This window comes from Chlorocebus sabaeus, chromosome 8 (genome assembly GCF_047675955.1).
Source record: "Chlorocebus sabaeus isolate Y175 chromosome 8, mChlSab1.0.hap1, whole genome shotgun sequence".
In the NCBI taxonomy this organism is placed as follows: domain Eukaryota; kingdom Metazoa; phylum Chordata; class Mammalia; order Primates; family Cercopithecidae; genus Chlorocebus; species Chlorocebus sabaeus.
This window is the reverse complement of record NC_132911.1, coordinates 15,409,892-15,429,983: the sequence shown is the minus strand read 5'-3', so window position 1 is coordinate 15,429,983 and position 20,092 is coordinate 15,409,892. Positions and strand designations below refer to the sequence as shown.

The 20,092-nt window shown below is 38.9% G+C and overlaps 1 pseudogene; it reads right to left on the bottom strand.

Annotated features, from left to right (window-relative positions):
- Window positions 1-329: 329 nt before the first annotated feature.
- LOC119618888 (large ribosomal subunit protein eL32-like) lies at window positions 330-15,395 on the bottom strand (annotated as a pseudogene).
- Window positions 15,396-20,092: the final 4,697 nt, after the last annotated feature.

The window sequence follows — 20,092 nt, the reverse complement described above, 5'->3', positions numbered from 1 at the left end:
TAGAAACAAAAAATGATTTCTAGGACTGCTTTTTGTTAAAAGGGAAGTTTTGCCACAGACTGTTTTGCCCTCACTATCTGCCTAAATAATTTCTTTCTATGTTCTATATCACTATCACTAGGATGGTACCAAGGAGGATGGTGCTAAACCATTCATGAGAAAACTGCCCCCCATGATCCAATCACCTGCCTCCAGACCGTGCCTCCAAAATTGAGGATTGCAAAATTGAGGATTACAATATGAGATTTGGGCAGGAACACACACCCAAACTCTATCAGCAGTTTTTATGGTTTGATTTAAAAGCATAAAAAGACATGCACATGAGCTGTCTATTCATTTCCTTTGCTGCACAGTCTGGCATTGGGATTGTTTACCCTGATGACCAGATGGACTGCTCTTTCCAAGATAGCTTTGCAGTTCTTGGAAGAGACATGGTGAACAATCTCAGTGCAGCAAGATTCACTGCACATCAGCAGCCCTTGCGGCTCCTTGACAGTGTGGACCAGGAACTTGCGGAAGCCGCTGGGCAGCATGTGTTTTGTTTTCTTGTTGTCCCCGTAACCACAGTTGGGCATCAACATCTGACCCTTAAATCTTCTCTGCACCTTGTCATCAATACCTCTGGGTTTCCACCAGTTACACTTGACTTGGACCTGTCCGTCTGACTAGTGCCAGATGAACTTCTTGGTCCTCTTTTTGACCATCTTGGGCTTTAGGAGGGATCTGCCTTTGGTCTGATGCCAAGGAGGAGATGGCTTGCACCTTGGTTGGCAGCACCGGAGGAGAGCTCATCAATGTTGAACAGGCAGAAAAAACAAATATAAACTTGATTTCTGATGACAGTTTATAAATCCTGCTTATTCAATGACCCATCACATTTGTATGTTAAAAAGTTAAGCACAAGCACTAAGAAAAAGAGAAGTGGAATGTCAGACTTTCAAAACAGTAGAGAATACAAAAATTGAAAACATTAAAATGTATCCCTTTGGAGGAAAAGAGGAAATAATAACTAAGGGAAAGTAGATTATATTATTAAGGCAAGTAATTCTAGCTGTTCAATGTATCCACCCTAAAATGTCAGTGGCTTAAACAATTAAAAGTTAATTATCAGTCAGGGGCAGTGACTCACACCTGTAATCCCAGCATTTTGGGAGTCCGAGGCAGGTGGATCACCTGAGGTTGGAAGTTCAAGACCAGCCTGACCAACATGGAGAAAACCCACCTCTACTAAAAATACAAAATTAGTCAGGCGTGGTGGTGCGTGCCTGTAATCCCAGCTACTTGGGAGGCTGAGGTGGGAGAATTGCTTGAACCCAGGAGGCGGAGGTTGCAGTGAGCCGAGATTGGGCCATTCCACTCCAACCTGGGCAACAAGAGTGAAACTATGTCTCAAAAAAAAAAAAAAAAAAAAGTTAATTCTCAGTCACCTATAACTCCAAAATAGGTGTTCCTGGCCTGATGTCTTTTCTCTAAATAGTGACGCAGACATCTAGGTCTTCTCTGTCTTTTGGTGACCATCCATCTTGCAGGGCCAGAAGCTGAGATAGGAAGTGTTTTAGTTAACTTTTACTGTGTAATAAATTACCCCTAGAAGCTTAAAAAGACATGTACATGAGCTGTCTATTCATTTTCTTTGCTGCACAGTCTGGCATTGGGATTGTTTACCCTGATGGCCAGATGGGCTGCTTTTTCCAAAGTAGCTTTGCAGTTCTTGGAAGAGACATGGTGAACAATCTCAGTGCAGCAAGATTTGCTGTACATCACATCTGGGGCTGAATTCATCTCAAAGCTCAACTGGAAAAGGATTTACTTGCAGGCTCACTTCCACCACAGGTACCAGGTGTAGAATGATTCCACCTATTGCCTTAATCAAATCACAGCCAAAGCAGGCAATGACCAGCCACATCATCAGGCTTCTACAATGACTCTTGGCTCCAAAAGCATTTCCCTCTAGCTTAACAGTTACTTCACATGTTTTCTCTTATTCCATATAACTCAATTCATGAGACTGACATGATTAAATTACCTCCAGGACCTTACCAATAAGGATATCTCAGAATTAGATTTTTTTCTTCAGCTTTCTAATTCCTCAAATACAAGAATGTATGTCAGAAGCTATTTGAAATGGGTGTCTGGTACCTGATGGGACAAGCCTTATACTTAACATCCTTCCTAACCACTCAATCACTTCTTTCAAACCTCCTACTCCACTGTTTCCTACTTTCTTTTGGAAACTCCCTATCCTTTACATGGGGAAGAATTTTTCTCACCTAAGTCCCTTTTTGTATCTTCCAATGTCAAGTACTTCAAAAGTGGGTGAAATCTAGGCTCAAGATCAAGGATGAAAGTGTTGATGCAACATTTTCTAAACTCCCGAGTGAACCGGTTCCAAATATTTCCTCCCTACTGTGCTAGAGGGAGAGTATAAATAATGATTCCTGTTGTTTTTTAAATTAGCATATGGTTTTTAAGATAACAGAGATAGCAATAGTGTCTATGAACATTTTTTAAACAATACATTTTGTTTTCTAGTGTTCAATTTTTTTTCTGTAATTAAGAAAATATAAAAGCAACTGATCCACTAAAAGTTCAGGCCCTATTTCTGATATAGCACTCTCGGGACAAATTATCAGGGAAAAGAAAATGATAGTTCCCAATGATAGAAAGAATGGAGAAGTTACAGAAGATTAGACTTCAGTCATAGGCAATGCATATCCTGCTTTTATGCATGAACTTCTGAAACCTAGCTGGACTTCTTGTCTCCCCACCTTTAAAAAGCACCCCAAGAGCACATCAGTATGGGTTCAAAAGGGGTTACAACCAATGTTATCATCAACAGTCTTAACCAACCTATGGGAAGAAACCTTGAATCCCAACACAGGGACAAAACTCAGAGACCGAGGAGACAGGATGTTGGTGCTACTAATTCTTTCTTTGTGCTCCTCACTGCCGATAAAAGCCCTGTCACATAAGAATGTGGTATTGTCATTGATTTAGTTAGCTTACCTAATTGTGTTAGGATGGTTTGAATGAAGCCATATTTTTGCTATTGGGCTTGAAGAAGTAGCAAGCAAAACCTTTCCCAGGGTTTTTCTCAAGAAGACTTCTACTGCTTCATCGGATTTTAAATTTCAGGTCTTCCTGACCAAAGACAGACAGCCTCCTCAGATCTCTCATATCCATGTCTCGCCTGTTCTGCCTGTTCCTCTGTGAGAATTTAGATGGACTATCTATATCTCCTTTTCAATTGCAGCCAGCTTCTTCCATTCTGTACTTAGCTGTGCCTCTGATTTCTGAAATTTTGTTTGTCCAACTCTTATTTTCTTTTATTCAAGAGTTTGCTCTGAATTATACCTTTATTTCACACATAAATTTCACGTGGATTTAAAAAAAATTAATTCTTACACTTTAAGTTCTGGGATACATGTGCAGAACATGCAGATTTGTTACATAGTTATACTCATGCCATGGTGGTTTGCTGCACCCATCAATCCGACATCTACGTTAGATATTTCTCCAAATGCTATCCGTCCCCTAGCCCCTCATCCCCCAACCAGCACCAGTGTGTGAGATTCCCCTCCCTGTGTCCGTGTGTTCTCATTGTTCAGTTCCCACTTATGAATGAGAACATGTGGTGTTTGGTTTTCTGTTCTTGTGATAGTTTGCTAAGAATGATGGTTTCCGGCTTCATCCATGTCCCTGCAAAGGACATGAACTCATCCTTTTTTATGACTGCATAGTATTGCATGGTGTATATGTGCCACATTTTCTCTATCCAGTCTATCATTGATGGATATTTGGGTTGTTTCCAAGTCATTGCTATTGTGGATAGTGCTGCAATAAACATATGTGTACATGTGTCTTTATAATAGAATGATTTAGAATCCTTTGGGTATATATTCAGTAATGGGATTGCTGGGTCAAATGGTATTTCTAATTCTAGATCCTTGAGGAGTCACCACACTATCTTCCACAATGGTTGAACTAATTTACACTCTCACCAACAGTTTTAAAACCTTCAGTTTTCTCCAGAACCTTGCCAGCCTCTGTTATTTTTTGACTTTTTAATAATACCCATTCTGACTGGTGTGAGATGGTATCTCATTATGGTTTTTATTTGCTTTTCTCTAATGACCAGCGATGATGAGATTTTTTTCATGTTTATTGTATGCATAAATGTCTTCTTTTGAGAAGTGTCTGTTCATATCCTTTGTCCACATTTTGATGGGGTCTTTTTTTTTTCTCTTGTAAATTTCTTTCTTGTAGATTCTGGATATTAGCCCTTTGTCAGATGGATAGATTGCAAAAATTTTCTCCCATTCTGTAGGTTGCCTGTTCACTCTGATAATAGTTTGTTTTGCTGTGTAGAAACTCTTTAGTTTAATTAGATCCCATGTGTCGATTTTGGCTTTTGTTGTCATTGCTTTTGGTGTTTCATTCAGTTCATGTGGATTTTTATTCATGGTTTGAATTTTGTTTGTTATGGATTGAAGTCCTTTCTGGGTTGCTCCACAGTGTCACAATACATGGGTGAGAAGTGAGCTTCATTAGGGGAAGAGATCATTCAGAAGGCCAGTCAAGGCAGAAACACATTTGATCTTTTGATCTATAATCAGTTGGAGAGGCTTGCCAGAGCCATAATTTCTGAAAGACAAAGAAAGGATTCTAATGCATTATGAGAATCCTTCTACCATGGATCTCCGTTCTAAGGAAAGGAGTCATGGCAATGAAGAAATCAACAAGTACGTTGTGCTAGGCAAGCTATTTACAAGAGTTTTCTGGAATCACCCACTGTCCTGTTCTTGGAGAGCTTGCATTCCTTGGTATACCAGTCCTCTCTGCTCGGGGCAAAATATAGAGGGAGGAAGGTCCTGCTCCTGGAGTTGAAGGTTTGTGGGGACTGAGTTGATTGGATTTGGTCCTGTTGCTCTAGGCAGAGAGATAGCTTGGTTCCTAACCACCTCGTTGTCCAGGAAAACCCTTCATGAACTTGCAAGTTCACTTTTGGATAACTCTACTTAATGTGCCATACCTTCCTTCCTCTATTCTCCATCACATGGCCAAAATATCAAAGACCCACCTTAAGAAAGACCTTTTATGATAGTCTAAGGACATCTAACTTATCCTAACACCAAGCAGGAGAGAGACTGATGGTGTTTTGTTGTTGTTTGTTTTGAATTAGGATAGGAAAGCAGTGATATATGATTAAGCAAAATATCATTTACGCATTCAATAAAGATGTATCGAGCACCATTCCCACAGAGAGACACTCCTTTTAAGCTGTGATTTTCCACAGTGGCAGTGTATCAAATGCCCTAAGGAGGACCCCGAACTTCCAGCAGGCAAATGAGAATCAGCAGTGGGGCTTTCTCCAACTCCATGGGCTTCCCTCCGTATTTGGATAAGCTTCAATAAAGAGTACTCAGCTTTGTGTCTGAAATCCCCACACTAATCAATGACTTTTCATGCTGGGAGTCTGCCGTATGCCTCCACAGAGATGAGGCAGAAAAAGAGTGAAAAAACACACTGTTAAAAGACTATTCCTGAATATGATGAAACCGTGAGTACCACTCCTTTTTAGAAAACTGAAAAAAATGAGATATTTGAAGTTTATATTTTGGTATAGTGGAAGGTGAAATAAAAAGTTCCATTGTATGATTTTTTTCACATAAATATACTTTCCTCCCATGTTTATATCTTTGCCATACCCTTAGGTACAGAAGAAAACATAAGCCATCCATCTGTCCAACTCCAGGTAAACAAATAGGTTTCTAATGTCCTTCCCACATGTGAATTGGAAGAAGCCAATTGAATCCTAAGGTTTAAATAGCATTAAGATGGGTCCAATGTACAGAATAAAAATAACGGGATTTTCAAAAGTAATTCAGAAATCTTATATGATCATATTTTTATGTGTGTTTTAAAAAGCTGTAATACTATTTACCCTCAAAGATTATTTTAAAAAGAATTCTGTACTAAATTGATTGCTAGCCTGTACAGCTTGATAATTTGTCCTTTGTGAATCATTTAAAGTTTTTTAAGTAAAGCCAGAAAAAACTATATATTCACCAACATTACCCCAGTGTGTAACTTACATTCAGGGAGTGAATTAACTATGTTGAGCGAAGCATTGACTCCTTCTAGCCACAGGGGTAACATTGAGGAAATTACTGCTCCAGCATAGTTTGTAGCACCATGCGGGTCAAGAAAAATTAGAATATCTCCAAATTTATGAAATTAACTCCACAATAGTGATTTATACAGACAGTTTGCTTTTTTTTTTTTTTGAGATGGAGTCTTGCTCTGTTGCCCAGGCTGGAGTGTAGTGGTGCGATCTCGGCTCACTGCAACCTCTGCCTACCGGGTTCAAGTGATTCTCCTGCCTCAGTCTCCCAAGTAGTTGGGATTAAAGGCACGCACTACTATGCCTGGTTAACTTTTTGTATTTTTGGTAAAGATGGGGTTTCACTGTGTTAGTCAGGATGATCTTGATCTCCTGACCTCATGATCTGCCTGCCTGGGCCTCCCAAAGTGCTGGGATTACAGGCATGAGCCACCGCGCCTGGCTGACGATTTGCATTTTTAAACTTTGTTTTTTTTAGACAGAGTGTCTCTCTGTCACCCAGGCTGGAGTGCAGTAGCAAGATCTCAGCTCACGGAAACCTCCATCTCTCAAGCTTAAGCAATTCTCCTGCCTCAGCCTTTTGAGTAGCTGAGATTACAGGCGTGGGACACTACGCTGGGTTAATTTTTGTATTTTTTTAGTAGAGATAAGGTTTCACCATTTTGTCCAGGCTGGCCTTGAACTCCTGACCTCTGGTGATCTGCCCACCTCAGCCTCCCACAGTGCTGGGATTACAGGTGTGAATCACTGCACTCCGTCATTTTTAAACATTCTGTTAGACAGTAGGGGATTGCTAGTTTTTTATTTTGATTTACATGAAAGTTTAAGTTTTTAGGTCTAGTTCCAAATTGCTCACAGTAAGTTATATATTAATTCCTCCAAGGATTAATGGATTCTACATTTCAAAAAAAAAAAAAAGATGAGAGGCATCTCTTTGTTAAATAAGTTTGGTAAACACAATATTACAGAAAGTTAGGCAGGTCTTTTTATTGAACAAATTTACACTTTTTTTTTTTTTGAAACAGGGTCTCACGCTATTGTCCAGGCTGGAGTGCAGTAGCCGGATCTCAGCTCACTGCAAGCTCCGCCTCCCGGGTTCATGCCATTCTCCTGCCTCGGCCTCCCAAGTAGCTGGGACTACAGGCGCCTGCCACCACGTCTGGCTAATTTTTTTTTTGTATTTTTCAGTAGAGACAGTATTTCACCGTGTTAGCCAGGATGGTCTCGATCTCCTGACCTTGTGATCCACCTGCCTTGGCCTCCCAAATTGCTGGGATTACAGGCATGAGTATACTCTTTAATAAAGTATAATGAATTGTGATTTTCCAGAAATGAAACTTGGCATTTATCAAATATAGATGACCAAGTTATGCGTCTTTTATTTAAATAAAGTACCATTAACATATCGCAGAATACTAAGTCTTAGAAGACAGCTAGTCTTATCTATCATAAAGTGTTTGTATTTTCAAATCACTCTCCATTTACAAAGCAGAGTCGCGAAGTGTTACAGTAGCTCTATAGCAAAGACAGTGCTCAAATTTTTATGCCGTTCACAGATGGAGAAAACAACTTACACCTGTTTAATATCTGGACAAAATCCAAACAAGCAGATATGTGAGATAGAATGATAGGCGCCTGTTTCCTAATACCCTTAGGAATATTGGTAATATGTGTTTTAAATAATTCCTTTAACTTTTATTATTTTATAATTATACAAGATAAAATATTAAAATATATATTTCTAAAAACGTATGTACCTCCAGATTTTATTTAAATTCCTATTTAAAAGTTCTAATATGTCCAAATCATGTCTATTAAGATTAAAAAACTATAAGACTAAAAGACATGACATTGAACATAGGACTTTTTTATACAGGAAATAGAATACCAAGAAAAATAAATGAGCTTTGTAATATTTTGTTGTACAGAATTATAACATAAATAAAAATGATATAAGGCAACGATAAATAGAAGTGGAGAAATACACATGTACTTGAGGGAATATAAACTGGAAAGAATTCTGATTAAAAAGTATAGCTGTAGACTGACACAGTGGTGCATGCCTGTAGTCTCAGCTACTCTGGAGGCCCAGGCAGGAGAATCTCTTAAACCCAGGAGTTTAAGGCCAGCCTGGATAACAAAGCGAGACCCTGTGTATAAAAAATTACAGGATATCTGTAAAAAATGTGAGAAGTAAGCTGTTACCTTTCATCAGTAAATGTCCATTAAATTATATTATTTACTGAATAAATGTTTATGTAATGCTTTCCTTACCTACTATAGCAGCTATGGAAGGGATATAAAGATAAATTGGATACAGCCTCTACTGGCTTCCAGCACCTTTTGTTTTGTAGGGGAGATGATTCATGTAGGTAAATGATTTTACAATATATAAAAGAAAAAGTACTACAACAAATCATTTCTTTTAAAAAAAAAGTGTTGTGTAATTTGGGAAGTGGTAGAGCCTGAGTTTAGACACTGAAATTAAATGGAAGTTCAAATTAGGCAAGGCATTTTCCTTGGTCAGACATACCAAGTGAAGAAATATGGTTGACTGGGCATGGTAGCTCATGTCTGTATCCCAGCACTTTGAGAGACTGAGGCAGGAGTGTCACTTAAGCCTAGTAGTTCAGGATTAGCCTAGGCAACATAGGGAGACTGTATCTCTACAAAAAAAAAAAAAAAAAAAGCCAGGTGTGGTGTCACACACCTGTATTCCCAGTTACTTGGGAGGCTGAGGCAGGAGGATCACTTCAGCCCAGGAGGTCAAGACTGTAGTGAGCCGTGATCACACCCCTGTATGCCAGCTGGGTCACAGAGTAAGAACCTGTCTCAAAAGAAAAAAAAAAAAAAAAGCAATATGGATAGTGGTTGGATTCTCCAGGTGCTTGTCCACTACCCAGAAGACAAATCTAATTCATATGACACTAACATATCAACTGAAGGTTGGATTAAAAATCTGGACATTAAAGTGACACGTATAATACATTTACAGTCGAAAGAAATGTGAGATTATTTCCACACCGAGTGATCAGAGAAGGTTTTACAGATCAGTGTAGTATTAGAATTGAGCTTCAAGGACCTCAGATTGCAGTGATTGAAGAGCAGATGGGAAGAGATTATAGACTCTGGTGAATAGCATTTATTCATGGAAGAAATACTTGCGAGTATGTAATATGGCCCTGCACTGGTTAGTCATAAAACTACTGAAATGTAGGCCCGGCGCAGTGGCTCATGCCTGTAATCCCAGCACTTTGGGTGGCTGAGGTGAGCGGATCACCTGTTGTCAAGGGTTCTAGACCAGCCTGGCCAATCAATGTGGCAAAACCCCATCTCTACTGAAAATACAAAAATTAGTCGGACGTGGTGGTGTGCGCTTGTAATCCCAGCTACTCGGGTGGCTGAGGCAGGAGAATCACTTGAACCCTGGAGGCGGAGGTTGCAGTGAGTGGAGATTGCTCCACTGCGCTCCAGCCTAGGTGACAAAGCGAGAAAAAAAAAAAAAAAAATGCTGAAATATGTAAGACACAATCCCAGTCCTCAAAGAATTTCTAGAATACCAAAGAGAGACAGAATCACAGATAGAGGAAAGTTGAGAAATATACATGCCTTTGAAGGAATATAAGTAATTAAACTGGAAAGAATTCAAATAAGAGGGTACAGCTGTAAAAGTCTTAAATAGTAAGTTGTGTTAACTTCAAATTCCATGCTAGAAAGTTTATATAGGTTCTGAGAAGTGTAAAAATTTCTGTGCAGAAAGTTCTGGTAAACCTAGCAGAAACCTCCTTTTTCCTCCATTAATGTGTTGATTTCAATAGATACATCTCAAGCAACTATCATTTGCTAAACACTTCAGAGATGAGTAAAATGTATTTTCTGTTATCAAAGGGCAGTAGGGAATTTGCTATGTGTCCACAGAAAAACATCAAAATAGTCCTAAAGGGGTTGAATATAGGGGAGATTACATCTGATCTGAGATCAGGCTAGATTACAAGGAGAAAGTCGAGCTGGAGAAAACCATCTAATTTCAAGTTAGAAAAGAAAACGTCCCAAGCAGAATTTACCATGGAAGTAAGGACCTGAAGACAGGAAACCTCCTAGTCGGTTCATGGAAGGGAATAGTTGGAGACGAGACTACGAAGGGAAAATGGGTCATTGTAAAGTGCTTTGAATTTCAGCATAACTTTACATTTCACTGTGGAGGGGTGGAGAGCCACATCAGTCATTGAAGTTTTGTGATTAGAGAAGAAATACTGTAAACGGCTTTAAAAGGATTTAGTGCAATGAACTGAATGTTTTTGCCGCCATGTTCCCCCCAAAAATCTTATTTCTCACAAAAATCTTATGTTGAAATGCTAATCCCAATATGATGGTATGATGGTGTTAGGAGGTGGGGCCTTTGGGAGATTAGGTCATGAGGGTGGAGCCCTCATGAATGGGTTTACTGCCTTTGTGTTTTGTTTTGCTTTTTTTTAAGATGGAGTTTCACTCTTGTTGCCCTGGCTGGAGTGCAATGGCGTGTGATCTCAGCTCATCCCAATCTCCGCCTCCTGGGTTCAAGCGATTCTCCTGCCTCAGCCTCCCGAGTAGCTGGGATTACAGGTGTCTGCCACCACGCCCAGCTAATTTTTTGTATGTTTAGTAGAGATGGGATTTTTCCATGTTGGTCAGGCTGGTCTTGAACTCCCAATCTCAGGTGATCTGCTTGCCTCGGCCTCCCAAAGTGCTGGGATTAAAGGCGTGAGCCATCACACCTGTCCTAGTGCCTTTCTCTGTAAGAAGAAGCAAGAGAGCTAGCCAGCCCTTTTTCCTTCAAGTGAGGACACAGGGAGAAGTTGACAATCTGCAACCCAGAAGACAGCCCTACCATCAAGCTGGTACCCCAGTCTCAGACTTCTAGCCCCCAAAACAGTGAGAAATAAATTTCTGTTATTTGTAAGCCACCCAGTCTATAATATTCTGTTATAACAGCCCAAACTGAGAGAACTAATAATTTCCTAAAAGCGTTGTTGTAAGAATAAATGATGTGATACTGGTCGAGAGCTTAGAAAACTGCTTGGCATGTCAGGTGTGCTATGTAGTATTTTTAATTTTTAATTAAATATTTTAATTTTTAATTTTACATTTTAAGAATTTTTAAACAAATATTGGTCTACATTTGTTTTTCTGTTTTTATTTTATTCTTCATACAAACTTAATTTTTATTCATACAAACTTTCATTTCATTGTATGTAGGAAAATTCCATTGTTTATAGAAACACGGCACCTTTTTCAATACAGAAGTTCTATTTCAGTTGTTGATAGTTATTCATCTTTTAGAACTTCTGGATTTCCGACTTAATTAAGAAGGACCCTCTCCCCTAGATTGTAGAAACAGAGTTCCAAGATTTTTTACTAAAGGCATTTTTGTTATTGTTGTTTTGTATTTTATATTTGTATCATTTTTAACTTTTATTTTAATTTCAGGGCCACAAGTGCAGGTTTGTTACATAGGTAAACTTCTGTCGTGGGGATTTACTGCACAGATTATTTAACCATCCATATATTAAGCCCAGGAACCATTAGTTGTTTTTTCTCATCCTCTTCCTACATTCATAGATTTAAATGTGATAGGAAACTACCTTTATTTTCTTCTAAATGGAGATCTAGTAGTGCCAGTATCATCATTGTATATCAAATGTTTTCTCTTTGAGTAATTATAATGCTATTGTTATATATTACATACATATATAGGGAGAGAGATTGCATTCTGTCTTCTGTTGATCTAGTATCTATTTTCATGCTAACAATGTATTGATTTTATTAAAGTGGATTGTAGTTTTTTCATATCTCTAGTAGTGAAAGTCTTTTCTACTTTTTTTTCGTTTACTATGGTTGAGCATTTACCCTTTTAGTATATGAACTATAAAATAATTTGTCTTATGCCCAAAAGAATCATTTTGAGGAATTCTAATTGGAATTGCATTATAAATTAATTTTGGGAGAAATAATTCTCTGTAATGCTTCTGCTATGAGAATATATATATCTTTCTAGTTCTTTCAAACCTTGCTTATGTACTTCAGTGTTATTTTATAGTTTTTAAATGTAAATCCCTGTAACTGTTGTGAATGAAATGGGTTTTTTTTTTTCATCTCCATTTCCAAGTACTAGTACTTAGTTTGAACAAAATGTATTGATATTTGCATATTGTACATTTAAATATTGTATATTAATTAGACTGGGCTTAACTGAGTGGTTCTTCTGCTGGGCTCAGCTGTGCTCACACATTACTTCCGTCACCCAGGAGGCTCTGCTTCAGGGAGGTGGCTTATCAAAATCTCTTTTATTTTAGGTTTTGTCCTTTTGTCTGTTTTTAAATTGGATGTGGTCTCTAGATATGCAAACGTATCATCAAAACAAAACATCTCTCTCTCTTCTTTTACAATACTTATTCCAACTCTTAATTTTTTTCTCATGCTAAATCCACTGGTACCTTCAAGATCATTTTAAATAAATGTTAACAGTGTTGGAAGCCACTGCTTTCTGCACTGTGGTTTTAGTGACATACTTTTAGTGTTACATTATTTAGAATATCATCTGTGCTCAATATAATGAAAATATTTTTAGCATCCTTCAGCATGCTCCCATTGTTTTTCTGAGAGGTTTTATAAGAAATATTCTTATTTTTAATAATTACTTGTGAACTAAAAGTAAATTTCTAAGCCCCCTCACACTCATCCCCCCAGCCATATGAATAGACCTTGCCTCCAGGCCAAGAGCATTCGAAAGTTAACCTAAAAAACTAGTTCAGGCCATGATGGGAATGAGTGGTTGGACATGCCTCATTTTACCCTCCTCCCTTTGGAATTCAGGCACAACTGACCAGCCTTCACATTAAAACAGAGATCTTAAGACTTTATGTAGCAATAACATCAAATTCCAGTGTGACTCTAGTATAGCATCACTTGACAGCAGGCCCTTAAATAAATTGAAATATTTTGCCCAAAAAGATATTTCTTTGACATGCTTTGAAATGGCCCTGCAAAGCTGTCTCTTGTGGGAAAAAAAATTATATTCCATAGAGAATCCCTTTCCCTTTCTAGGCCTTTACCCTGACCCAGGAGAGAATTGGCTAAGAATCTGGCACCTTTTAAAGTATGATAAAAAAACATTTATAGTCTATTCTCCCTGAAGCCTGCTGCCTGGAGGCTTCATCTGCATAATAAGAACCTTGGTCTCCACAACCCTTTATCCTAACCCAGACTCTCCCTTTTATGGATTCCAGGTCTTTAAGTAAACTCTTTCACCCAGTTGCCAATTGGAAAATCTTTGAATCCACCTATGATGTGGAAGCCCTACCCCTGCTTTGAGTTGTCCCATCTTTCCAGACCAAACCAGTGTTCATCTCATATGTATTGATTCATGTCTGACGTCTCCTTGTACAGGCACAGTGGCTCATGCCTATAATCCCAACACTTTGGGAGGCTGAGGCGGGCAGATCACTTGAGGTCAAAAGTTTGAGACCAGTCGGGCCAACATGGTGAAACCACATCTCTACTAAAAACACAAAAATTAGCTGGGTATGGGGGTGCGTGCCTGTAATCCCAGCTTCTTTGGTTGCTGAGGCACGAGAATCGCTTGAACCTGGGAGGCGGAGGTTGCCATGAGCCGAGATCATGCCGCTACACTCCAGCTAGAGCAACAAAGTGAGACTCTGTCTGGAAAAAAAAAAAAAAAAAAAAAAAAAGTATAAAACCAAGCTGTAGCCCAAACACCTTGGGTATATATCATCAGAACTTCCTGAGGCTCACAGACATGTCCTTAACATTGGCAAAATAAACTTCTAAATTGATTGAGACTTGTCTCAGATACATTTTGGTTTGCATATTCTTTCAGCATTTATCTATATAACCACATAATTTTGTTATAAGAACTTGCGGTTATATTTTCTAATATTGAACTACCTTTCCATCACTGAATTAAACCTTTTAGCTCTAATACCATTTTCATGGGTTGTATTCTGTCCCTCTAAAAGACATATTAAAGTTCAAACCCAGTTACCTGTTAATTTGCCATTATTTAGAAATAGGGTTGCAGATATAACCAAGTTAAGATGAGATCATCCTTGTGGGCCCTAATCCCATCTGACTGATGTCTTTATGAAATAAATAGGAGAGAGAGACACAGACACACAGAACACCATGTGAAACAGGCAGAGATTGGAGTGATGCATCTATAAGCCAAGGAATGACAAGGACTGCCAGCAATACCAGATGCTGAGAGAAAGACATGCAACAGATTCTCCCCTACAGGCTTCACAAAGCTGACACTTCGATTTCAGACTTCTGGCGTCCAATTCAGAAAGGATACATTTCTGTTACTTGAAGTTATGTAGTTTGTGGTACTTTGTTATGGTACTCCTTGGAAACCAATGCAACCATCATTTTATATATTGTAGGATTCTACTTGCTAATATTTGATCAATAATTGCATTGTAAAGTGTAATTATTTTAAAGTGTTTATATTTTATTGATTATGATTTCGCTGTTAAAGTTACTCTAATGTTTTACAGTTAACTGGAGAGATACTCATCTTTTTTTATGATAAGACAATTCAACCAACATTAGAATCGTCTCTTTTTTTTTAAAGTTAAATGGACCAGTGGTCTGGAATCATTATGCTCCTTTAAGTTTTCCTATTTGTTTGCAGTTTCCATATGACTACTCCCATTTCCGTAGTTATGGTTCCTTTTGCAGTCCTAACTTGTCTATTCATAGTCTTTATTTTGTAGTTTCTCTTCTTAGTGAGGAGGAGGGGTAAATAGAGGGTTGGACAGTACCTCTACAGGGGAAAAATAAGCTTGTAGTTCCCCGCCTGGTCACAGCCACTGAAGAGACTTAAAGCGGCCAAAGGGAGGCATCACAAATTGCTGGGTCCCCTGTGTCACGTGACTCTAGTGCTCCATCTGCCAACATCCAGTGACAGCATTTTCTATCAGTTACATAAATGCAAAAACCACATCAGAACTTAGAAACTTAAGATGACCACGATTTATTTTATGATTCTGGGTATTGGCAATTTAGGCTGCTCAGCTGGGCTCACACAGGTGACTGTAGTCACCTCAGCCTCTCTGCTTCTGGGATGGGCCTGGGCTGTGAGTTGGGGTGACTGGCATGACTGGGCCGTGTACCTCTCATCATCCAGAAGAGCAGCTTGGGGCTTGGGCTCTTCCCGGTGGCACAGGACACTGAGAAAGCCCCAGTGTACAAAGCTTTTTGAGCTTCCCTTCATGTCACATTTCCTAATGTACCATTTGCTAAAGCAAGTCATTGAAGATAGCTCAAACAGCATGAGCGTTACTACCAATGGGCACAAACAAAAAGGAAGGGGGGAAAATTGTGATTATTTTTTGTGGTCAGCCACCCAGTATGCCTATGGAAGGGCAGAGGGTGAGTTGAAATCCCTGCAAGCTTTCCTCCTGGGTCAGGAATGCTTAGGACGTATAGCAGGATCTTTCAGGGTGTGGGTGTATTGCGATTTGTGTAGTAGGGGAGGGAAAAATGACTGTCTCCTAGTACAACTAGGAAGAAGTAATGGGTGAAAAAACAACTTCCCTTGTTAGTCTCCCATAGAATAAAAAGGAGTTCTCTAACCTCTATGAAAATTAGAAGAGTAGAAACCACCTTCTCCTTTTAATTAACATGGTTTTGGTGTGAGTTGTCTAAAAGGGCAGGAAAATTGGAAGAGGGGAAAATCATCTTATTTTTAATTAACTCACCTTTAGTCTGAGGTAGTTAAAAAGAACAAGTGCTTTTTGGGGCAGTCTCAGCTTATTTGGGAAGGGCTGCGAATAGTGGCTATGTTGAAAATTTGAAAAGCAAGGCCAGAGGTAAGGCCACTGCAAGGTTGGCATGGCCTATGAGGTGGTATATGAACAGAGGATCAGTTATTTTAGGAACACAGAAAATGACCTTGAGATCTGACCAGGCTTCGGACTCCTATCTTACAATTTTCCTCAAATGTATTTCTCCAAATGTGTTTCTCACTTCTTTTACATGAAGAATAACCTTAAGAACCAGCAAAATATGTACAGCCTGAAAATCAGTCTTCGTGGTTTGCTTGAAAAGCAGACCATGAATATTTTTGAATACTTCATTTCTTTAAGGAAACACTGCTTTTGGCTGGGCTCAGTGGCTCACGTCTGTAATCCCAGCACTTTGGGAGGCCAAGGTGGGCGGATTACCTGAGCTCAGGAGTTCGAGACCAGCCTGGGAAACATGATGAAACCCTGTCTCTACTAAAATACAAAAAATTAGCCTAGCATGGCTATGTGTGTCTGTAATCCCAGCTACTCGGAGGCTGAGGCAGGAGAATCGCTTGAACCCAGGAGGTGGAGGTTGCAATGAGCCAAGATTACACCACTGCACTCCGGCCTGGGTGACAGAGACTCCATCTCCACAAAAAAACAAACAAACAAAAAAACATCAGAAAACATTGCTTTGAACAAATATGGCTCCATTGCCAAAAGCACAAATTGTATAAACTTTAAGGAAAGTTAATAAATGTGCATAAATAGTTTGATACATATTGAATGTCAATTTCTTTTAGGTGACGCCTGCATTTTTTTTTTCTTCTTCTTGAGACAGAGTCTCATTCTATCACCCAGGCTGGAGTGCAGTGGCATGATCTTGGCTCACTGAACCTCCACCTCCTGGGTTCAAGCGATTCTCCTGCCTCAGCCTCCCGAGTAGCTAGGACTACAGGCACGTGCTACCATGTCTGGCTAAGTTTTTGTATTTTTAAGAGAAGGGGTTTCACCATGTTAGCCAGGAAGGTCTTGATCTCCTGACCTCATGATCCAGCCATCTCAGCCTCCCAAAGTGCTGGGATTACAGGTGTAAGCCAGTGCGCCCGGCCAACTCCTGCATTCTTGCTCTGACCATGCTCTGACGGAGGTTGCCAATGGTGGTATTTTACTGTAGTCGTCACAAGAATCAGATCCAAGTGGCTCCCACTATTACTCCATCTGTTTGACTATGGGAAATGGTTCAAAGAGAGATGTATCCTGGGGAAAAAGAGTCCCTATCCTTGCCTTGCCTTCTTTTATTTATTTATTTATTTTTTGAGACAGAGTTTCACTCTTGTCGCCCAGACTGCAGTACAATGGTATGATATCGGCTCACTGCAACCTCCATCTCTGGGGTTCAAGCAATTCTCCTGCCTTAGCCTCCCAAGTAGCTGGGACTACAGGTGCACACCACCACACCCAGCTAATTTTTATATTTTTAGTAGAGACGGGGTTTCACCATGTTGGCCAGGCTGGTCTCAAACTTCTGACCTCAGGTGATCCGCCTGCCTCTGCCTCCCAAAGTGCTGGGATTATAGGTGTGAGCCACTGTACCCAGCCCGTCCTTGCCTTCTTACGTGCTAAGAATGAGCTCATTGATTTCAAGACGGTATACTTCCGAAGACATAAAGAAGCCAAACTATTATAATGAACCTACAGAACCAGCAGGTGTAGGAAATATGGAGAAAGCCCTTCAGTTTTTTGAGTCCTTGGATACAGGGCTTCATATCTCCAGATATCTCCCCACTTTTTCTGTGGCTTGGTTTCTCGTTACCAGTTATAACCCACTAAATTCTCAGTTTACTTAACTAGCTCAAGTTGCATTGCCTCTCACAGACAACCAAACTACCGTGAATAACACAAGGTACTTGTCAGCTTGCTTTACACATTAAAAAAAATACATATACATTTTTTTCTTTCTGAGGGATTAATTTACTGTGTTTAAATCTATTTTTGTCCAGTTGATGCTTTTTTTTTTCTCTCTCTCTCTAAATTGGGAAAAACGCTCCTGCACTTTATATATCAGGGTCTGCAGAAGAGCTGCATTGATGCAGGTCCCTGCTGCGTGCTCAAAATCAACAGCCGATAAGACCTTTCTATAGAATACTTCGTTTCAAAGATGCTTGTTTATTGTTAATTTATCTGTCCTTGCATAAGACTAAAAAAAAAGGTTTACCCATTTATGGGAATTGGTTTGATTTTGTGGCAGTTTGTCTCTGGGAGATTTTTTTCCCCCTCCAGATATATTTAAAAATTAAGGCAGGTTATAAGTCCACCAAAAGTCCAGATTACAACAACTAAAGTTTTAAAGAGGCAAGTAGGGACGTTCTTCAAATATTGTGAACTAGTTCATTTCATTTGGCTTATTGTTTGTCGAAAAATACAAATATTTTTTAAACAAATGGCATGTTTGTATTGGGGAATTAAATTTTTCCCAATTTTGAAATTTTCTTACCTGGTATTGTTAATTGTATCATTGGCACATTACATTATTTTGTGGCCTTAAAGCTAGATGGTTGCATGTTTAATTTCTTGAATGGTTATGCAAATAATACAGTTGTCTTCCTATAGCACATATATATAGAGCATATTTTATGCCATTCAAAAATGAGTGCATTTTCATTAAAACTGAAATGGCTGCAGTGTTTTGTGTTGTCTGTTAGTGTTTTGTTTGAACAACTCTGGGACCATAACAAAAATAGCTAGGAAATAATATTAGGTACATAATATGGTGGTTCCATTCAGTACTGTAATCAGAAATAACAATCCACAATCCACCTGCCCTTGGGCTGTTATGATTGATTAAGAACCCAGGTTTTATGTGAAGATTTCATGAACCTCTTGTCATGGTCTCATAGAATTTTATAGATATGATCTATGTATTTGTAAATTTATGGCTTTTTTCTATAAAATTTATTGTTTCATTACATTCTTGACTGGCTTTGAGGAAGTATAGAAAATATTAAATTGAGGTAATAGCTATCTCTACCTGCCCAAAGTTCTCTGAGAAATTGGAAATAGGTTAAAATATTAATCAGAAAATACTCAGGTGCTTAAATAGTCCATGTACCACAGATTTGTTGTATTTCCAAAAGTAAGACTTTTCCTTAAATGTTGTTTTACCTCCCTAAGGAACATGCACTTTCTTTTGAACCTCTTTTCCTAGGGGAAAGAAAGACCTTTAAACTATTTCTTACGAAATGGGATGAAAATTACCAAAAGATAGATTGGCACAGATTTGGAGTTAGCGTAAAAGAATGTTGCCTGCATCATTCTGACTCTACAATGTTCAATTTGCCAACAGTGTATTGGTTGGTGTTAATAAAACGTTGCTACATATTAATTAAGCAAAGAAGAAAGAATTAGCACTGGCAGAAGGAGAAAAAGAAATAGATTCAAAACGTAACACTTAAAATGAATTAAAAAATAAAAGAATCAAGGAGTAGGGCTTAGACAAAGGTACCTAAAGCCTCAGAAGGCTTAAGGAGAAAGAAGGCATGAGAAAAGATTGTAGACAATACCTCTAAGGTTAGTCTATGTCTAGCTTTCCACGTTCATTATTAGTCTGTATGAGAATAAATGTACTTGCATGATGCCGGGAGATTGATGCCTTTGAATTAATACTTAGTCGTTTCAGGAAAAGAGTGGATGAACCTTATTGTTTTCAGGAAGTTTGTGCAGTCTCAGATGATATAGAACCTAATTCTTATTGGAGCTAATCCTAGCACTCTTTTTCTGAGGGTCCTTCTTGCTCAGCAATTCAAAGACGTCATGGTTGATGTCTCTGTTATTTGCTTCACTTTGCCTCATGGCCATGGCATGGCGGCTACAGCTTCAGCTATCACTTCTGCATTCAAAGCTGGAGGAACCAGGGATAGGCCTTCTAAGTGAGTACACTTAGAAGAGTGAAGTAATTGGGAAACTTTAGAAAGCTGAAGTAACTGGGAAACTTTTAAATCTATTTATCAGGAAAACAACAGCTTTCCAGGACTTACAACTTACATTTCCCAACATAGTTCCACCTATGTTTCATTGGCCAAAATTGGGTCATATTGCCAGCCCTACCTAGCTACAAGGAAGCCTGGAAAAGTGGAAAACCTGAATGTCATGATTCGCATAGCCTGATCAGGAAAAAAAAAAG